This window comes from Furipterus horrens, unplaced genomic scaffold (genome assembly GCF_987537825.1).
Source record: "Furipterus horrens unplaced genomic scaffold, mFurHor1.1.pri manual_scaffold_5, whole genome shotgun sequence".
In the NCBI taxonomy this organism is placed as follows: domain Eukaryota; kingdom Metazoa; phylum Chordata; class Mammalia; order Chiroptera; family Furipteridae; genus Furipterus; species Furipterus horrens.
This window is the reverse complement of record NW_028327175.1, coordinates 31,777,643-31,782,108: the sequence shown is the minus strand read 5'-3', so window position 1 is coordinate 31,782,108 and position 4,466 is coordinate 31,777,643.

The window sequence follows — 4,466 nt, the reverse complement described above, 5'->3', positions numbered from 1 at the left end:
CAGATAGAAGCTTTGAGGAGTTGTGCAAAATGAGACTTTTATATGCTAATGGGAAAAGGACAAGGAAGTTTTACCAGCAAAATGTGGATTGGTTGTGGTAATGTAACCTTCCTTTTCAGGCGGATTACCTTATTAGTGATGACTACATAATTCCAGTACCTGGCTGGTTTGGCTCAGTGGATTGAGCGTCGGCCTGCGAGCTAAGTGTCGCTGGTTCGATCTTCCAGTCAGGTCACATCAGAGAAGGAAAACTCTGATTCCAAAAAACCTCCGCTGCCTTGCGGCATACCTCTTCAGGGGAAAGGCTAAGGGAGTAAACCCCGACAGAAAATCCGGAGCCGGAGTCCCTAAGGCGGTTTGACGTTGTAGTCAACACCGGCAACTCCTGCGGCGCACCTGAAGCCAAGCTGTATTGACTCCGTCTTTCCCTTGGACCCTTCAGCTGCGAAGAGAGGGGGGGTCTGCTGCATGGGCAACAGCAGACCCTCCATATCACCCTGCCCAGGCTCTGTAGCTTCAGCTTCACTGGAGAGGACACTCCAGCGTCATCGCAAGATGTCGATTCAACACGGGAGGAGACAGATACCGTGTCACTCCCGAGTCGGACTGCACAACCATTTTCGGCGGTGCAGATAGACTCTTGAGAAGCTACACCATCGTCTCTCGAGACGGACGGCTGCCGACGACGACGACGAATCCCTAAAATGAAGCTCTTACATATTTAGGTTAAATTTATTTGTATGTTTGTTTCTTGTTATGTTGAGTGGGATTTCTTAAACTACATCTTATAATTGGTTGCTGCTTATATTTAATAGCATAACTGATTTTTCCTATATTGATATATTATTTAATAATTTGCTGAACTTCCCTATTAATACTTAGATTTACATTCAGATTCTCCTGTATTTTCCATAAAAATACTCATTTTGTCTAAGAACATATATCTTGCCTTTTAATTCTTTTACTTCATTAAAATAATAAAATATATTAATATAATTCACTTTATTAACAAATGAAAAAAAAATTTTCCTGCATGCAAAAAATACATAGATAAATAAATAAGTGAACTTCATCAAAAAGCTGCAGAGGAATTCACGTCTTGGCAGTAGCTATTGATACTGACAGCTTGAAGCTAACAGACCTTAGATACAGTGGCCATGTCTGCAAACAAACTTATCACTTGATCCAATATATAGACCAAGAATTGAAGTATAGACATGACATTTTTCCCAAAGGTGCAGCTAACTAGTCATGGAAACACACTGATAAATGAAGGAAAATTGCCATCCATCCCACAAACTCCACAGTAAGTCCATTCTGTGATGTATGGACCAGAGTCAACAGCCACATCCCTGGTATACTGACATAACACACGTGTGCCGCTGTTTGGCCCAAACTGCCCAAGGCTGTCTTTGCCTGGCCTATTTCCATTTAAAAGCATTACTTATTCTTTCCCACTTAAGAATGCATAATGAATGATTTTAAAATATTCAATTTGGAAATTCTGGAGATGACATGAATGTTTGTGTAAAGCTTATGTCATGACCTGCAAACAGATGCAACTATGTAGAACTTGGCCTCAAACCCCAGGGTTGGCTCTGTACTTGGCTGAGGAGCCAGCCTGGAGGACACGCAGAGGCGATCATGAGGCTTCCTGGGGCTTGGCTGAGCACCGCTGTGATATTTTTTCACTTTTTCATTATGTGTTTTGAGAAGATTGACTTATAGCTTAATATTTTATCTTTTTAGATTTTCCTGGTTTCATTAGAACTATATCTAATTTCAATTAAATTATTTGACATTTTACCAAAAAATATATATATATCTTGCATAAAGTCATAATAGGAAATACCCTCAGCCTGAGGAAGAGCAGATTGTTGGTTTTTCACTCATATCAATTCTCTCCTTTTTTCTTTAATAGATACTCCAGTTTGTAGCCTGACACGTGAACACACGGCACAAACATCTTGTGCCCCTTCCTTCCTCAGAGCCAGGAGTGGCCATATGTCTCGATTCTGGACAAAGACATGTAACCCAAAGTTGTGTTGCTGGCATAGCCTCCTTCGCCTTTCGGTTTCCCCTGGGCTGAAATTCGGAGTTCAAGCAGTTGTCTTGAAGTGTGAAGGTTTTGCTAATAACAACAAAGCAGAGAGAGAATACACCTTGCTCCCCAGAGATCATGAATATCTGGAATGTACACCTCTATCCTTCTTTCCTTTGTTAAAGAATTAAACTTATATTTTATTCAAATAACTGTTACTTTTTGTTTTCTGTCAGTCACGGCCACACAATGCTAACTGCTACAGGTATCTACCATAATGCAAGCCAAAGACATTTGTAACAGCAAAACGTTGAATGCATTCCTTTAAAACATGAAAAAACAAAATGCTTGAAACTGAATGTATCTTTGAGGAGGTCTGAAGCCTGTCCAATATTTTGTCTCATGTATGTGGATTATTTTTCTACTTAGATGAATAGATATAGACAGAGATATAGATAGATATAGATATATAAAAAGAGAGAGAGAGAGAAAATATATATATTAAATTTAACATGTTTCAAACTTCCAAACCTGCTCTTCCTCCTTCTACAATCACTCCTTTTGTGAGTAGTATAAAATTATCCAAACCTGGCCAACTGACCTGGGGTCTGCAAGATCCTTCCCATATGGGAAGGCCACTCTCCCCTCCACACCCCCACTCTTATTAGGGATTTCTGGACCTAAAAGTAGGTAGGACAATGACCATGTTCAGTTTGAAGGAGCTAGAAGAGCATGGGATCTTGGCCCATTGTCCTTTATAAGATTATAAAGGGTCTTAAGTCTGAGAGGGGAGAATTGTTATGCAGCAGGGGTCTGCCCCCCACAAAATATAAATAAATAAATAAATAATTTTTAAAAATTACCCAAATCTGAATATTCAGATACTTTTTTCCTTGTCTTACTGCCTCTGGTCTCATTTTCTTCTATCTCTCTGCATTGTGATATTTACACTGTGATAGTGTAACCAATATAGCCCTTGCACTATCAGTACTGCAATCTAAATTATTCATGGGTCTTCATCACCTTCAGAAAAAAATTATAACCCCCTTTAAGGACATAAACGATCAGCCTCGTGTATTATATTATACTCTACTGCAGTTTATCTTATAAAACTAAGCAGGAAGGCAGTTATTGTATATAATAAGGAATCCTCTTACTCCTCCACAGCTTTACACAAGCTATCTGCATGAAACAATCTATTCTAGTTTATCTCTTTCTAAGGATCAGGGCTGAAAAAAATTTAACAAGGATCACACCAAGCTTGGGTAGAGATACAGTTTCATTGAAGAATCAGCCAAGCCTCTCCACCTTCCTGGAAGTCCCCACTAGAGGAGTCATCCCTCTTTCTCTCCCAAGTCTCTGCATCTAGGCAGAATGCTATTGCTCTGTCTGTGTCAATAAAAATAATAACAGGGTTCATCCAACCTCCTCTTCTCCAGGGGTATTGAATTTAATACCTCTATTGGAGATCTGGCATTTGATATTAACTGGAATGGTCATTGGGAAAGTCATTGGGAGGACACAAGCCTTTTCTATCTCCCTAACTGGAATTGCCTTCGTGATTTATTATCTCCTGTCACTTGACTGCCATGTCTCCCACAGGACTTTGTTGCTTCCATCTTGACAAGAAGTCTTCTTCCAAAAAGTTTTATTTGCAAGTTGCAGTGAATACCATGTTCTCCATCTCACTGTACATGTTTGTCTTCTCCAAGGGAGTAAGGCTCCTGGAGGGAATTGGGTATGTTTTTTTTTTTTTGTATTACACGGAGTGTAGTGCCTGACTCTCAGTAGGTAATAAATCAAAATTTATTGACTGAGTACATAAATAGCTTCTTTCTGTGAACACATTTTGGATTAACTTTTTATATAATATAACTTCATTTTGTTTGCATTATTTCATCATTGTTTCATGCATGTTGGTGACCCAATGGAAATGTAGTTACTTGAAGACACCTTCCACTCTGTTTGGCACATAGGTAGGTAGATAGTGAATATTCAACCAATATATTATTCTTGACAAAATGGTAATTATGATAGTTCTTTGTATAATTAGTAAGCATTTTATGTAAGGTAGATCCATTATATGATAACTGAGTCTCATTATAAATAGACAGAAACTAGAATCATTTAATAGTGAGAGAGAAAAAGAAGACACAAGAAAGAGAAGGTGAGAGAGAGAAAAAATGAGAAAAGAGAAAGAGAGAGGAGGTGGAATATTTCAGCTACTGCTAATTTTAATTCCTGTTTTTTCCTGGAAGAATGCCCTTTCCTTAAATCCTTTTAAAAATAGATAAATTGGGCACCTGCCATGAGCAATGCAATATTCTAAGTATTATTCCCTAAAAATATGGGGCTAATGGATAATCTTTCTTCTAACAATTTCAAGTTATTTTATAGGACAGATATGATAAATACTCAAATTCTA